This window comes from Manduca sexta, chromosome 15, assembly GCF_014839805.1.
Source record: "Manduca sexta isolate Smith_Timp_Sample1 chromosome 15, JHU_Msex_v1.0, whole genome shotgun sequence".
NCBI lineage: Eukaryota > Metazoa > Arthropoda > Insecta > Lepidoptera > Sphingidae > Manduca > Manduca sexta.
In genome coordinates this window covers 4,046,420-4,065,233 of record NC_051129.1, presented here as the reverse complement: position 1 = coordinate 4,065,233, position 18,814 = coordinate 4,046,420, and the positions used below count along the sequence as shown (strand labels likewise).

The 18,814-nt window shown below is 35.7% G+C and overlaps 1 protein-coding gene and 1 long non-coding RNA gene across 5 annotated transcripts in view; both read right to left on the bottom strand.

Moving 5' to 3' along the window:
* Positions 1–18,814, bottom strand: part of LOC115441207 (extracellular matrix-binding protein ebh) — a 121,953-nt gene that overhangs the window by 22,189 nt on the left and 80,950 nt on the right. The gene's annotated exons all lie outside the window — the stretch shown is intronic.
* Positions 10,766–18,814, bottom strand: part of LOC119189387 — a 42,326-nt gene continuing 34,277 nt past the window's right edge. The window contains exon 2 of the long non-coding RNA XR_005112382.1: positions 10,766–11,183. This is a non-coding gene — a long non-coding RNA (uncharacterized LOC119189387). The remainder of the gene's footprint in view (positions 11,184–18,814) is intronic.

Sequence of the window (18,814 nt, the reverse complement as noted above, 5' to 3'; positions counted from 1 at the left end):
CCCGACTTAACAGCCAATGAGCGTGCGGCACTAACGTTGTTACATAACTGTCGATGTATATATATATCCTTTTCTAACGAATGTGTGCTGCATCTTTTTATTCCTTCTTCGAGCCAATTTGTGATTATATGTACAGGTACGTGAATATAGCAAATAGTGCGCCGTTTTTATGTACCATTTTGTTAGTGTATGACGTGTCTATTTGTAAAACGTCATTGATTTTATATACTTACTTTAAAACGTTACTACATAGTTGATATACTATAAGTTATAAATTTCAATTCCTGTACACTTCCACGTTTTCGACTAATGTCTTGGGGTTTTTCACCCTCAAAACATACATTGAAACGGCCATCCAAATAAATTCATGGGCGGTATACCTAATTATGCACGGCCCCTGAAACATTACGCTTGCTAACGAGGTGGGTTAGTCACATATCCAGCTTTTAATACCCGTGTCGTTTTGTATTACACTGTCTAAACATGACCGCGCATTTGTCTCTGTCCCGCTTGTTTATGTGATATTGGAGGGAGACAAGCGGGTTGTAAACAATTGCGTGAAATTTATGTTACGCTGAACGCTTGGACATAAATATTGGTGTGGGTAATGCTTGTTATTTGATGAATTATTTCAGTGCATTATCAAGGTTATTGGTTAACGGTTCATTCTTACACAGAAACATTACGTATTTTATCTATTTTTAGGATAATTTATATGCTTTTAATCTGATGTTTTACTAGGTCACGCAATACTTGATGTTTACCCGGGAGTGATTGCCCTAATAGATTGCTTCAAATAAGGCTGAAGTTAAGTAAAAAGTAAGGGAAATACTTACTGTATTATTTTATACCCATAAACACTGTTCCCATGTTCAAGTTGCCTGAAAGGTGGCCGCATCTATTCCTCTTGTTACCCACGTTCTGTCCACCACTGGTGGACAATGGAAACATCGTTGTGACGTCTCCTATCGGGGGAAGATGCTACAAAATTTTTGGCATAGTCCCCCAGTGGAAAACATCGTAACGTTGGACAAAATATGAGGCAGAACGGGAAACCGAACGTCATTCTCAGTAAAAATTATTAAAATCATTTATACAGTTTTGATTTGATCAAACATCCAGTAGAATTCAACATCAAATCTCAACGTTCGTAACCAAATCCTCGTCATTGACTAAGCTAAATTAAATAACCTGGATGTTATACCAGACCTTCTTTATCTAGATCCTTTGTTCAATTAGCTAGGAACATAAAGAATAGTTACCTAAGCCGTAAATATTTTATTAGTCCCTAAAAGGACACCACGACAAAAACTAAGTGAAAATAATACACTATACATTCTCCTAAGGTTCGTTTAAGGTATTTTCTCCGTCTAACTGTGGAGCTAATATAACTTTGTCGCAGCGTCGGGCCAAAAGTTATTTTATCACAGCGTAATCCCAAGGAAAGTGTAATAAAATTAGAAAATGTGGCTGGGAAAATTCACGTTTTGATATTTACTTTTTGTGTGGACCACTGAATTAGCTTTATTGGAGCGAATGTCCTTTAATGTTATTAATATCCAAAAAAAATAAGCACAAAAATCGGCAATAGAGTTTACCTAGTGTTTGCTGGTAGGATTTATTTTATATCCGCCCGGATAGCGACCAACGAACAAAAGGTGTTAAAACCCGCCATAGTGTCCACGTAAGTGTGTCGTTGAAAGTAACTAAGACATATACATTGCTAATTTCCAGTACTAATAGATTTCTTATCCTGATACCTCGTACTGATATAGAGAAAGTTGATGGTAGGTCTCTCATATGTGAGGGTCCGCCTGGGTAGGTAACCACCACTGCAATGTCTATTTCTGCCGCCAAGTAGCAATGTAGTCACTTTTGTGTTCCGGTTTGAAGGACATTGTAGCCAGTGTAACTACTGGACATAATGAGACTTAACATCTCACGTCTCAGGATGGCGAGCGCAGTGGTATATCAAACAATACTTTGTAATTCAAGGTGTTAGATGGTGTTTCTACTGTTTATGGGCGGTCGTATCGCTTACCATCAGGCGAACGGCAAGCTCGTCTCGTCATTCAAAGCAAAAAAAAGTTATTAATTAACTGTGTAATTACTATTATTTGTCATATTTATTGTGTCTACAGCACATGACTATATCAATACATTTTCAGATCATGTTATGATACTCCGCTTCGAATATTATTTTATCGAGTTAAAACGTAATTTTTTTCAATCAAGTTCAAATCAAATTTCATCTCAACTATTCAACGGTGCTAAAAAGATCAACAAGAATATAAAATTGCTGATAAACGCTTCCAATTTCACGTCAATCAAACTTGAAGCAGACATTCTTTACAACAGTCTTCAATAGACAACCGTACAAAATATTATGACCTCAACACAATTTACGTTACGAATTGTTTGAAAAAGATAACAACTATCAACTACTTCCAGAGATATTTCTATAAACATGAGTAAATACTCATCCTACTTATTTCTTGACGCAAAAATCGAGCTCCCAAAATCTGTTCTTTTTCTCTACCATTTTTGCCTCCAATCAATTTAATAATACTACAATCATCACAATTCTCGTCTTCCCAATTTTTTGTAATCCAGATAATAGAGATAGGTCAACGGGAATGCCCTAATCTGCCGCCGGAATAGTCTATTAGGACGTGTCAAGGCCAGATGGAACCGTTCGTCCGATTCCGGTGTCCAATTCTGGGAATTGCGGGAATAGCGAGAATTTTTGTTTACGCATTCTCGCCGCACGACAGAAATAAAGGTGGAATTATATTTAGGCGCAATACATATTTAGGGATGTGAAAGTGTTTGAATATTGTATCGATTTTATTAACATTAAATGCGACCCTAAAATATTTTTGTTTAATTTAAGGCTTTTTAATACGAGTATTAAACCGATGAACAGGTGACTTATCTACTAATATCATCACCATTAGTATGTGTATAATGTATCTAATTCTCGACTTCGGCGAATAGGAATTAAGCAGAGCGAAGGTATGATAGTAATGTCTTAACTCCTGGCTATTTTGATAAATTAATGTATAAAGAATGTGTCATTCTTATATTTACTTTGTTATTTTTTTATTTATGTTGAGCCGAATTTACTCTAAGGTCATGACTTAGACGAAGAAGCATTACATCATCCAAAAAACAAAAAGTGAAATAAAAATCCACAATTCAAATTATACGCCACCATACTCATTACCCAACATTTGAACATACTCCCTTATACTGCCATATTTATGAAGCTGCCGAATGAGTTAAATTCAATTAAAAAACGTCGCGTACATTTGCCTACGGGCCGCATACCTTTCTGACCAACTTCCTCAAAGTTATTTTAGTGTGCAAAGTAGGACACAACTCGCGTGACCTAGTATGCACTAGGTGGATGCTTCAACTACTTGACTTCCTAACGAATAAAAACACATTCCATTAGTACAGTAAATCAGATGAAACGGCTGCAGCCTACGAGCTCATCTTGACTGTTTTTACGTGAGGAATAAGGCGGTTCTAACAAAGGTTTTATTACAGTAAAATACATGAAATGGTTATAATTTGGTGCAATAACAGAGGATATCATGTAGAGGTCGACTGCCTTGGTGGTACAGATGTAATGCCTACGCGGTATGAGTACGGCTGCCTCGCTGAAGTCCTGCGTTCGAATCCCAGGTTGAGCCAAAAATAAATGTGACTGGGTTACCATCTTTGAACTACTCAATGGCAGCTCGAAGTCAGAGATTCCGAGCGAAATTGGTGATGTGATACCCCCATGCCGACGAAAGCAAATAAAACTGTTCTCTCCCCGGTCTTACCGGATTATGCGAGTGAAGAACCGGAGAGTACATTGCACACTTATGAACTGTAATATCTCGTGCATTCATTTGAAATTCGGCTAGGAGGAATTCTTTATACCATTATTTATCAAGGTAATATTAGGTATATACAACAAAAATATCTCAGTCGATCAAAAAATATCGCAGTCGCTTAGTTTTATTACCGATTAAAACTATTGACTTGCAATAAATTATACAACCAACTGATATTATCCTGTCACATCATGAGGTGGAGATAATTCTACCAATAAAATAAATTTATTGGTGGCTCTACACCAAGGAATGATTATGAGAATATTTTGTTTTTTTTTTATAGTATAAAATATTTTTATCGATAATTTTCCATGTATAAGACATTCTTATCCGAAAGATGGATGACTTTTGCTAATGAATGGATGAGTCATTAGCGACTTTGAAAAAAATATATAAATTTTTCCTTGTTTAATTTAAGACAATATTATCGTAATGAATTAGTAAAAAGTCCAACATTACACTAACAATGACTAGTATTACTTTCAACAACCATTTAATTTTACTAATGATATGAGTTGGGTTGTTATTGAAATTAGAGACATCTAGCTATCTATACTAGAACTAATATGACAAATAATTTTTCAACGATAACAGTTATAACATTTTTAACAGATTAAAAAAGTGGAGTTGCTATATTTATCCATCCGTTTGTATTATTTTTCCTTCGTTTTCTTTTTAAGAAATAGGCATCAATAATATTTATTCAAAAATCGGTTTTTAAATTAATTTAAAATCAACGGCACCATACAATTTAAAGAATATTGATATATTAAAAGCAATGCAAAGAAAACGTCGACCGATCACGAGCGGCATCTCTACGCGGTCGCCATATTTATTCCGGCCGGCTTAATTGCTTCTTCACGCTTCGCTGAATGGACCAAATACTGTAGAGGGAATGTGTGAAATAGCAGAGTGTTGCTGCACCCTTATTAATTCAAGTAGAAAACAGTTTAGATTACCTATATAGGTTTTACGAGCTTCAAAGGGGAATTTGTGATTTAATCTACCTACTTATAGTAGGTAGGTAGGTTTCATTTAGTAACGCGATGTCAAAATGACCCTGTATATCATGAACCCAAAATACAATCCATAAAAATGGACTTTATGTCTATTGCATTAACATTACCTTCCTGGGATAATCGAACAAAAAGTAAAAATGCTCTTAGTATTTATGAGCGTAATTCAATATCCACCTACATTATAATAAACCTATAATGTAAGGTAATAATAATATCAACCCTGTATTATATACTGTCCCACTGCTGGGCACGGGCCTCCTCTACTGCTGAGAGGGTTTAGGCCTTAGTCCTCAGTCCGAAATTATTATAGAAAACTTCTCAGGTATGCAGGTTTCCTCACGATGTTTTCCTTCACGTTAAAGCAAGCGCTAAGTCACTAATAATACACACGTTATTGTAGAAAAGTCAGAGGTGCGTGCAAGAAAATAAATCTATGAGGCTTATTTTATCCTATATTTCTCTATAAGAAAATCAAGTAGCGCGTACATTTGCCCTACAATATTATTGTTACTAAGGGAAACATAAACAGACCACACAAATATTACTTGAGTATTTATTTAGTCCAACCAATATCTTATGTAAATACATCATTCAAAAGCTGTGTTATAAAGTAGAATAGGTCATATTTTATAAATATTATTGAACCGTGAACTGGTTTATAGGACTTCAAATAATACCAATATTGTTATGGATTCCCTTCCAGTCTTATAGAAAAAACTAGCTTTTGCCCGCGGCTCCGCCCGCGTTATAAAGTTTTTCAGGCTAAAGTTTTCCGTTATAAAAGTAGTAGTTTCCCGGGAGCCTATGTTCTTCCCAGGGTCTCAAACTGTCTCCATACCAAATTTCATTTTAATACGTTGGGTAGTTTTTGAGTTTAACACGTTCAGACAGACAGATGCAGCAGGGGACTTTGTTTTATAATATATTTTTTAGAACTTTTAAAGTGGAACAATCCCGTCATACATCATTGTTGCATAACTTTAACCGTTTACGCAGCGCAGGCAACGGAAGCTCTCAAAACTTATAATTTTCCCCGTTTTTGCAACATGTTTCATTACTGCTCCGCTCCTATTGGTCATAGCGTGATGATATATAGCCTATAGCACTCCAGGAACAAAGGGCTATACAACACAAATAGATTTTTTCAGTTCAAACCGGTAGTTCCTGAGATTAGCCATTACTGCTCCGCTCCTATTGGTCATAGCGTGATGATATATAGCTTATAGCGGTCCACAAATAAAGGGCTATCCAACACAAAACGAATTTTTCAGTTAAAACCGGTAGTTCCTGAGATTAGCCATTACTGCTCCGCTCCTATTGAATATAGCGTGATGATATATAGCCTATAGCACTCCACGAACAAAGGGCTATCCAACGCAAAAAGATTTTTTCAGTTTGGACCGGTAGTTCCTGAGATTAGCCATTACTGCTCCGCTCCTATTGGGTATAGCGTGATGATATATAGCCTATAGCACTTCACGAACAAAGAACTATCCAACGCAAAAATATTTTTTCAATTTGGACCGGTAGTACCTGAGATTATCCATTACTGCTCCGCTCCTATTGGGTATAGCGTGATGATATATAGCCTATAGCACTCCACGAACAAAGGGCTATCCAAGGCAAAAAGATTTTTTCTGTTTGGACCGGTATTTCCTGAGATTAACCATTACTGCTCCGCTCCTATTGGGTATAGCGTGATGATATATAGCCTATAGCACTCCACGAACAAAGGGCTATCCAAGGCAAAAATAATTTTTCGGTTTGGACCGGTAGTTCCTGAGATTAGCGCGTTCAAACAAACAAACAAACAAACTCTTCAGCTTTATATAATAGTATAGATTATCACTCGGGTTTGAGAAGGAGAGAGGTTTAACCATTCGTAAAACTTAAACATACATAACGCAACAGCGAGAAACAAGCTGGCATTCCTCATTACTTTTCTCTGAGATAGTTGGAGCTATCTCGGTGAAACCATACTATTTGTAAACATAATCTATGTTAACAGCATGACTGTTACACTTTTAGAGCCATTTTCAATAAATGATCTCAATCTCAATCTTCAATCCGATTTTAAAATGAATGAAGAATGAAGCGATCGAGATCCTTTATTGAAAACGGCGGTAAATATGTCTTTAGTTGACTCACGATAAATCTGGACGCAATGCAGTGCAATAGACGCCTGTATAAAGTTCTGAGTAATATTTCTTGTGTTTAGCTGTGACTTTAATAGGCAAGCGATATGCTCAATGCTCGTCCGTCCTGAGTCGAGGTTTGTAAGCCGTTAGTGGGTTGCCCTTAGCATGGTCGCTTATATTTTTAAGGGTTGCAAGCGCTTAAGCGGTCAGTCCAAATTACGGTGGAGTTGTATAAGCCGGCGCTTGCCAGGCCAACAAACGTAGGGCCATGTTAAAAAAAGATCTTTGTTTAATGCTCTTCTCATCACTTAATAAAAAACCAACAGGATTATTAAAACCAATTTCTTTACGAAGCTGACACGTTGATTATTTAAAATTACTTAACGAAAGCCATTGATGTTACTCCAGAGCCTTGTTCCTTTTATAACTGCATTACAAGCAAAAAACCCATTATCCATCGCGTGAGCTACTTATAAATAAAAGCTTTCAGATAATTGATTAATAAAGGCATGTTTTTTCCTCGTTTGTGTAGATTTACGGCAGTTTTCACTCAATTTTCGTTCGCGTGTACTCGCTCATTGACATCACAGCTTCTAATGAAGTGAAGTCACGTGACGCTATAGTGCTATTATGAGGTCGGACGTAATGATCTAGCACGACCATGAAGTCTTTTTTATTCAAATAGATAACGAGACAAGTGATTCACTCGTCTAAAGGATCAGGCCTATGAACATTAGAGACTTTCCTGCCCTCACACCTAGCACTACGACTCCTGTAAGCCAGAATCAGGCACGCATTTTATGAAATCGAGCGATGAAGCTTGACGAATCTCAGGAAACACTAATTTGTATTTACCCCGCAACGAAGTTAATCAAATGGAGAGATAGGGAGGGGTTGGAAATATGAACTGTCCACTTCTCTTCATAGTAAAGCGGGAGACAAAATAATGAACTTAGAAAGCAAAAACATTAACACCAAATCCAAGCAGAATGGTACTACTATGCTGGTCACCCTTTCATTAGACAGTAGCTATAATCTAAGTCGTATTTCCAGATCTATCCAGAATTTTTTAAAGGAAACCTCTGTTCAGCAGTGGTATTCATGTGGCTGCTGACGATGACTGCCTCGTAATTATATTGGTTACATTGTTCGTCAACCGGGATACAACATTGCTTAAATTATTTAAGCAATGTTGTTGCTTAAATTATTTTGCGGCAACGTTTAGCTCACTCAGCCAAAAAAATAGCTGAACAATAGCAAAATTTAATTGTTGTAAACCACAAAAATATGTCATTTTTATTCTTCAAACAAAATAACAATGTTGTCTTAAATGTATTCTTTACTCCGCATTTTTTATTACTACACTCAAAACCTGTAAAAATTACAACTCTGTAAAAGGTTCTACGTTTTTATGCGGAGAATCTTAATCATAGTAATTGAAGAAACAAGGAATGCAATAAACAGCCTAGAAGATGGAAATTGTTCTCAATTTGTTAACGAGATTAAAGCAAAGTACTGCGTCCTGTGACCCAGTCTCCAGTTACACGTAATGAAAGATAAACATAGTTTATACTAGTTAAAATAGCTCGATTAAAAAACAGTTCTGATAATTGGGTAGTTGACTACTTTTTTTAATTACATTTATCAAACATGTTGTATGTCATCCAGAAACTTACGGAAAAAAAATTTCAGATTCTACGGAGTAATAAATAAGTTATAAAGCTTAGATATTTGGTAGCTACCAAAATAGCAAACTGTGACGTCATCGAGTGTGGTCATAACGCTGCATGCGTGAGAAAGGGATAGCCCGATAACCCCACTACGTCCCTACTTTTGCTCACAACAATGTTTTAAACATGAATGACTACTTTATTTTTTAACCAATTTTGATGCTGATTGCACAGAAGATTTTCTTTTTCGTATTATTTTCTATTCTATATAAAATAATGTACAAATTTATACGCGTGAATTTATCCTATCGCAATTTCTATAAATTGCAGCAATAATCTATACTTATAATAAATCCGTAGAGAGGTCAATTCTGTACATGAAATATATTTCCAAAATAATAACTATCAGGGGGTGATTAGGAATCGATACTAATGCCAAAAATGCAATTAGTAAAATTTTTGTCTGTCTGTCTGTCTGTCTGTCTGTCTGTATAACCGTTATAGAAACAAAAACTACTCGAAGGATTTTAACGAAACTTGGTACAATTATTTTTCATTCTCCTGTGCTGGTTATAGTATACTTTTCATCACGCTACAATTAATAGGAGCAGAGCAGTGAAGGGAAATGTTGGGAAAACGGGAGAAGTTACTCCATTTTTTAAGCTTCCGTCGCGTGTGCAACCTTAATGGTTAAAGCTACACAGAAATCATGTATGACGGAAATGTTCTCCTTAAAATTATGTAAAAATATCCCACGACAGCATATGTCTATCTTTTATGGTTGACTCACAATAACACGTGTAACTCCCGATAGCTTAGCAGTTCGAAACATTATTAAATATTCCATAAAAAAGAATCATAGAAATCGGTATAGAAACACCAAAGTTATACATGAAATACGCTAATAATAAGCCATCATGCGTGAATACTGAATCATGCTATAAGGATTATTTTTGTATATATATAAGGTCGCAAACGTACAGGCAGGCGGTTTGCTTGGCACCTAGAGGCTAGCGAATCACCTAGCGAGTAGCTTCGTAAAACGAACATTCTCGAACGTTCGCGACCGGCTCCATTTTTGAAGTCCGAAATTCACGCGGGCGAAGCTGCGAGCGGAAGCTAGTAGTTAATATAATATTTTGAATATCCCAATCATCATACTGAATATGATAAAAGTGACTGCCTCAGTGGCGTAGTTGTATTGCGAAAACAGTACGCCACCGTTCTAACGTCCCGGGTTTGAATCCAGGATAGGGAAAAGTGATATTATATTTTTTTGCTCAAGATATTGAGCAAAAAAATATGATATCACTTTTCCCTATCCTTTTAACTCAGGGCTGATAAGCCCTGAGTTTGAAATTTGTGCCCGAAATGGCGAAAGGCTCGCCCCTTATCACATCATGAGACAAAACACAGAGGCGCAACTAGGTGTTCTGGCTGCACCTCTGCTTACACTTTCGGAGATAAAAGCGTGATCAGTATTTTGTTTATTGATTTCTTCAGACTTTTAGACCTTTGTCAAAGATTCTATCCATCCACTCCATTTCATCCCAACATCATTCCATTTCATCAAAACCTGAAACTGAACAACTGCAAACTTCATCCCCGATAATATCAACATCCCTAGCTATGTACACACTTCAAATATAATCCATTAGCCTCCATGAGCTACGCAGTGCGTTTTAATCAAGCTATGAGGTGATGTAAAGAAACCCCGCGATGCAGGCGCGCCGCGACCCGGTCACTCGGGTCAAACTGCCCTGTACAACGGAGTGATTATTTTCTTAATTGGACTCTGAAAATTTCTCAATCGCTATTGTCCTTATATTTATCCGACTACGGCGATGTAAGGAATTTTAACGCCCTATGTATATACGTAGGTATGTATGTATGCATTTCATGTTTAAGGTACTCTAACATAGCTTCTAGTGGGCCGATTTTGCTAACTAAGGTTCATCTCGATGTGTTTTACTGTGAGATGGTGGCTACATAATTTTCATACGTACATATGGCTAATGGTAATGACATTATTAAATAAAATTTTCAAGATCTTATTTGTTGTAATATATCTTATTTAGTTTCTATCCAATATAACACTAACAATATGACCATGCATTAAATGTGACGTGTGGAAATCCTTTAACAAAGTAACAAAGCAAAATTTTATAGTAAATACAGTTATAATTCGTTTTGATATGGAATCTTCACATATAATTCCGTGGATGGATTTACTAGTTAAAGTTAAAGTTACATCTCTACCTGTCCCTTTAGATAAAGGTGTCAGGGAACTATCGCGGTATTCATTTACAGTCGATTTCAACAAACAATAAAAATAACTCATTTGTAAGCATGTCAATAATGACTGTTCTGATTGGTCCGTTTTTGATATAGCTCAAAAAAAGCGATTGGGATCGTTCATTGAAAATGGCGGTTAATGCTTTAACTTGTACGTCGTATTCACCAAATTACCTGAAACAAGAATAAATAACTTTGTTATTGCATCATACTTTAGATTAAATCATTATCCTACTAAAATAAATATATTACTATATAATATATACTATATAATACATTATAAATTGCAATAATAAATACAAAGCATGTCACATTTGAGTCTTAATAAACACTTAAGCCACTAAATAGATTATGATAAAGTGTGGCACAAAGTTACTAAGACCATATTCCATATTCCAAGAAAAACCTTCACGCGGACAAGCAACAATAATTTTTAATGAACACACGCTTCGGTCTCAATTTGATTGTACTCTGAATTCATTAAGGAATGCATTACATCAAATTCCCCTAGAGAAGCACCGGCTTGTATAACGACTGCACATTTAATTAACGTGGACAGAATACTCATTTGGAAATCCTTGCACATTTATTTATAAGGTCACATAATCCTTATGGGTATAGGAGTAGTTTGATGACTACATGACGGTAATATTATGCTAGGACAGCAACATCTAACGGCATTAGTTTTAGAATTAATTTTAATCAGCGAATCAAAATAATTATTAGTGAGTGATACCTAATCATGCCTTAAACCTCGCTATGTTGTGACAGTGTTAACTTTAAAATTAAGAAGGAAAGGTGACGTTTCCAAAGCAGATTCTTTATTTTCCTGGTCAAGTTGTCATTATAATCTTACTAACCAGGTCCTCCAAACCTTCGATATCACTGCTTGGCGGTAAAAATAGACAATACGGTAAACTCAGACAATTTCTCGCAAACAAGAGACCTACAAGCATCACTTAGTTAGTACCTTATCTTGCTACTCGAAATACTTACAAACTGATAAGCGAAAATAGCTTTAAATGATACCACCTGTCTGAACGAAAATCATATAATTTTGATCACGATCACGGCTGGAGTTAGGTCAAGTTTAACTTATATGGTTAGATAATGTTGCAGACTCTCTTCGCGCTTATAGCGCTTAACGCACTTGGTAATTGCTGTATAACACTTAATAACTTCATAATAATATTATGTTAAATAGATACACCATTAGTGCATCCACAACATGATAGGGATATATCTGGTATACATTCCAATCAAGGACAACATGATTTTTTAAATTGTACACCTCATACAAATTTATTTTGTCAGACTAATACATTGAACCCCGAACCACACGGCTGACATTCACATTATGCTACCACTAAACTAAAAAGACATCATTTTATCATCATAAAAGTAACGTTACTTACATGAAATAAACACAGATAAACAAAATTCCCATTTCCTTTCATTAGGACGACATACTGATTCCAATTACTTTAATTTAAAAACTAAAGCACTTAACCGATTTTGATAAAAATTCATCGCGACCTATCTGGAAGTTTATTCTTTCAAAAAACGTTAATATGAGTTCTGAGGTAACAAACATTAAAAAAAGACACGCTGAATGAAAACCTCTTCCTTTTTTGGAAGTCGGTTAAAATGATTCGAAACTAAGGAATGCCAGAAAACTTTCATTTGCGTCAGTGCATCACCATAAAACTATTTTAATGAAGGTTGCATTGATAACATCACGATACTGGGCTGTTGCATTGTTTCACAAAGTACGAACAAAGGGCAGCCCTTTGCCAAACGAAGTTTTATGAGTTAAACAGTTTACAATAGAATTTAAAAAGGGCCGAACGGATATATTTAAAAAGTTCTGGTTTTTGTTTCCATATCCGTTATTAAATGTAAATATTTGTTTTACGTTGAAATAGACATACCAGTTCGGCAGTATTACATACGATCACATTTTTAAAGCAAACGTGAAATCAATATCTTTCGCAATAATTATTAAGAAAAGAATGTTAAATTAATAAGTGGATATCCTGATTTTACATGATCTAACACATTTATAAACATCCATAATTCCAAAAGAATATTGAATGAACTGCCAGTCTTGAAGGAAATAATAGAAATTTTAAATGGGAATTGTTGAGGCCTCCGGAAACATCTTATTAGACAAAAGTAGCGATGAACTATTAATCGAGGTGAATGTGTCACTCAACAATTTGCCTTGACAACTGTACAGAATGTATAACTAGTTACATCTGAGAGTTACATCGTAAGTATATGTTGTAGCTGTAAATAAACTGACCCTGAATGTGACTGTTATTTTTAAAATGCATAATTTAATAGGTAAGTAGACAGAAGCGGATATCCTTAGAGTTGATGACAACCCTATTTTGCGATGAGGTGTGACCGCCACCGGCGCGGCGCGGCGTCGAGTCGCAGGAAGGAAGGGCCGACAGCATAAGTCCATTAGTACGCACTAATGCATTGTTTTTATGGCCTCTTTAATAGCATAGGGCAAACATAGGCCATTTACTGCATAGATGTTAGTGATATGATCGATACTAGAAGAATTATAAGACTTGGAGATGCTTTAATACTGATTGTACCTCTAATATGTTCGATTCCGATTATGTTTGTTGATGTTGACATTACGTTTATTTGTCCTTCTGATCCACAAATGTTAGGTAAGGTGAGCATGTAAATCGATGCAATATTACCACATTACCTAAAAAAATATAAAATGGCTCCCGGAATTCTCTAAAACGCTGAAAAAACTTTTATCGGGACCCATTTCACTGTAGACGACGTCAAGGCAAGGGATAATATCAATACATCCTTGGTTTTATCTCGAATTTGCTCCTCTTTAGGCAAGATTTAAAAGTCACCAATATTTGTGCCGTTTTCCAAGCGGCGTGGAAATTGCCACCTGATTTTTTCACAATGAAACTGGCGCTGTGCCAAACGATCAAAGGGATCTGAAATTTTCAAACATTGAAGGACCATTTAAAATACAGAACCTAGTCGGGGACTCTAATCCAATTAACAATCAAATAAATCGAAGTGAATGCGTCAAATAATTTGACGTAAGTAAATGTTTAAAATTCCCTCAAACCCTACTATAAGGAAAACATTTGCATGAAAAAATGAGAGCACCAAGATCCTCGATGTAACAAAGGAATTATTTATGGTTATGGTACAATTTAACGTAAGATAATCTCAGTTTTGAGCACGGGCTGTGCCACCGGGCGTACATTAACTTAAAAAAATTTCTTTAACAAAAAACAGGTAAGTTTTTGTGGTTAAGCAAAAAATTTTACGTCTGGCATTCTTTTGCGACGGTATGTTTTATCACTTTTGAAAAATTTCACGGCCTTACATCGAGTCAAATTTTTGTAGTTTCTGAAATATGTCGTTAGGAATTGATAACTTCTAACTGTTGCGTCTGAGTTACTTCTAAATCTTACGACGTTACTAAAGGTTTGGTTGCATGCTACATGATGTCTTCAACTAGGTTGATATAAAAACTCTGTGTAAAACTGTATTTATTTTTGCACAAGTTCTGTCAAGAACATTGCACTTAGACGATAAAAGCACGCCAAACGTGCCAGCGCTGCTCAAAACTTTGAAAATTAAAGTATGCTTCACTGTGCACTACACAGCGCTCGTTGCCCTGAGACATCATATGTCGAATAGTACTTAGTAAAAGAAATTAACATTTCTATGTGGATTTTGGACGTCCCCACGAGGTGAACAGATGACCTAATAAAAGTTCCAGGAGGCCGCTGGATGTGGGGCGCTTCCAATAGGTCTATCTGGAAATCTTTAGGAGTTTGTTCATCAGTGGACATCCTGTGGCTGACGTGTGGATGATGATGTGGATTTCTGGATTTATTTTGATGTTAAAGACTGCAATGTGTTTGAATTGCATTCAAATTTATGTAGTCATTGTACCATAAACACAGTGAGCAAACAATTTTTACAACACGGCCACTTAAAATTTCTTACCGTTCCCTTATCTCATTGAGTGTTGTTTTGCAAGCACGCTGCAACTTAATTACACGAAACAGGGGCTCGTCTAAATTTATGAGACAGATGCCTTATTAAAGTCGAATTACCCGTAATTACGAGGTATTACTTAAAAAATTGCTTTAAATTCCGCATATTTGCTCACTAACCTGATTAAGTAATCTTTTGCTAAATGTTTGTGGTAATTAAAACTACCTTTTTACTAATAAGTCATATTGTAATTTTATATCTCGTTTATATACTTAAGTGTGATGTGTATAAATAAATGTATGGCCCATGAGATATACAATTAAACTTCAAAGGCCTCAAGAAATAGTTTAGATCAAAAACATATTTTAAAATGCTTTTGATGCTTCAATGTATGAATTATTAATAATTATACATCGCGATGTTATAAGATAGCAAAATCTTATACAAGATTATTTTAACATTGCGTTACTAAGTAAAATCACATACCTATCTACTTGGAAATAACACTTTACAATAAGTTACTTGAGCCGTAGATGTAAAATAAAAAAGTGTAAATCTCGAACAAAATAAATATTTAAAAAAGTAACTTTCATTTTACGCGCCCTAATGCTACTACTACTACTCTAAGAGAATTCGTCGCAGCGGCAACATCACACTTTTAGTCAGAAATACACTCACGCACATGCCATATTCGCATTAAACTACAAAATGATAAAAAAATCAGAAAATTAAAACCAGAATTTTTGATGAAAATATCTATTACTCATGGATGATTTTTGGCACAAAGTCAGCAAAGGTGAAGACGAGTATATGGTTTCATTTAGTAACGCTATGTCAAAATGACCCTGTATAATAAAGACACTAAAAATAAACTCAGGAATAATTGGACCCAATTAGTTATTAAACCCAATATCGTACATAAAACACCTTTTATCCAAATGACATAATAACCGTAAAATAACAATATCCGGCTCATAACTTTTTACGTGACAAAGAGGAAATTTTCTTTCCAATCACATAATATTTTATTAACAACGCGAGAACCGATCGCGTAAAACTAAATAGTGCGGAAAAAATACTTTCATTAACGGCGCGAAATACCATTGTTATTGTGCTATTGTGCTATTATCAAAATGAGACAATGGGACACGTTTGCGCAAAACGATCGAGTCTTCTATTAAAGTTTTTTTTTATTGCCTTAGTAGGCAAACGAGCTAGTGGTCCGCCTCGTGGTAAGCACCATCTGCAGCCCATAGACTATATAATGCCAGAGGCACATCCAAATAGTTGCCTACTGGGAGTTTTCATTACGTTCGGTATTGTCCTGGAAAAACGTTGAATAATGGTACCAGTTAAAATAATAAAAAAAGTACAAATATTTAAAGAATAAATAAATAAATTATCATAATATCTTGTACGGGTTCAGAAATATAATCAGTATTGTAGTTTTTAAAATTCTTTACACTATATAAAACAACCCGTCACGTCTATCAGTCTCTCTGAACACGATAAACTCGAAAACTCCCAAACGGATTTCAATTAAATCTGATATGGAAACAGTTTAGGCCCTGGGAAGGACATAGGCTACTTTTTATTCCGCGAAAATATATAGTACTTTTATCCCGTAAAAACTCTTTCACGTAGGCAAAACCGCGACCAAAAGCTGGTAAATCATAAAACATAAAATCTTTCATGGTTAATATGGCATAAAATTAAATAGTAGTGACGGTTTCAAATTCCATTAAGAAAGTTAATAATGAAGCAAGAAAGACGCCAACGCACGATAAAGACACCGAACGAATAAACTGCGAAAATGATTTAGGAAGACCACCGAACTCGTAAACTCAAAGGTTCTCCGGATAATAATAAAAGGGAATAAGATTTATCATTTTATTCGCAGTGGCATCGACGCCGCACAACGGGATGTACGGATCATGATTTACTGTAAGATGTGTTTCGAATCGTTCTTATAATAAATTTAGAGAAAATTCTCTAAAAATATATTTTATTTGACTTACGTTGAAATATCTGAAAATAAATCTATCCTACAAGATTTATTGCAGTGTAATAAAAGAAAAAAACGTGTCTTTGCTGAGATACGTTTTGAAATATTAACAAAAAGATATGATATTAAATATAAACTGAGCCCTAGTTGTGCTATATATAAATTCCAAAGCGTAGCAAGAAATGCGATTTACCAGAACAGAGACACTTCGAAAAACAATAAAGTGAAGCTAATAATAATGAAATAAAATATAAAAAGGGACAAGTGCCTATGGAATTGATTTAATAAAGGTTCCGCACAAAAAAATCTCATTGGTAAATTGTTAATGTATTTTTTTTAATATATTTTATTCACAAATAACTTTAAGTTGTAAGAAAGTTGTATTGTGCTAGACACTAAAATCTATATAATGATTTCTTATGTTTACGCGAATGTTAGACATTGAAATTAAACTAATTTTCGGATTCTATCGCGGTGCTAGTATTTTATTTTCTCCCGACGTTTCGAAGACTTTGCAGCCTTCATGGTCACGGGGGGGACTGAGGTGTTGTTCATCCGTAAAGTCAAAGTTACAATATCTACCTACATTTTACAATTATACAACTTTTTAAATTTTTAAATTTTAGCTGTTGGTGGTCCGATCTACGCAGAATGAGCTCACAGTGTCTTGAAGTCTGGCAGCCGGTCTTTTGGGTTCCGATTTAATTAAATGTAGAACTGGATCCCAGGCTTGTGCAAGCTTCCAACCATCTTCCCTATTGAAATTAGGATTTTTTTTAATTTCAATAGCCTCGCGAATCATCCTAGGCAGGAATCGGTGTTCTTTGGCGAGGATTTGTGGCTTGTCTAGTCGCAGATAATGATTGGCGCCTCCCTCAGAGTGTTCAGCGACTGCAGACTTCGTCGAGCGTCGGTGTTTCACGTCAGCTATATGTTCTTTTACGCGGGTCCCTATATTTCTTTTTGTTTGCCCGATATAAGAGAGGCCACAGTTGCAATCTATTTTGTATACTCCCGGTTCTTGTAGAGGTATGTGACACTTGACAGGTGGTAAAATTGACTAATCTTCTTAGGCGGCTTAAAATAAGTTTTTATGGAAGCACGCTTCAGGATGTAGCCAATCTTGTCGGTGACTCCTCTTACATATGGTAATACAACCGGAACACGTTCAACTGTGGCTGGTTTCACTCGGTTTCTGTGACGGCGGCGTGGAATTTGGAGCTTGTTGTCTCGCAGTACTTGCTTGACATGTTGCAGCTCAGCGGCCAGGTGTTTCTCGTCACAGATTCCTTGTGCTCTCTGAAACAAAGATTTGCCCACGGTAGCTAACTGTTTTGGGTGGTGATGAGATTCACCGTTCAGATATTTATCAGTATGGGTCTGTTTCCGATATACAGTATGACTTAAGGTCTGATTAGGATTACGGATGATTAAAACATCTAAGAAAGCAAGAGATTTATTGTGTTCTAACTCCATAGTAAATTGGATTTTATTGTTGATGGAGTTAAGGTGATTTAAAAATGCAGTTACTTTATCAGATGGTAAAATTGTGAAAGTATCGTCTACGTACCGTTTATAAAACCTTGGAGTGACCGGGGCTGTACTCAGGGCTGTCTCCTCGAAGTCCTCCATAAATATATCGGCGACTACCGGAGATACAGGGAGCCCATCGCTACCCCCTCAACTTGTACATAGAACTGATTATTCCACAACATATAGCCAGATGTAAGGCAATGTTGGAGTAGTTCTGCATATTCCACAGGAATGTTATTCTCTGCTAACTTCTTAGATACAATTCTGA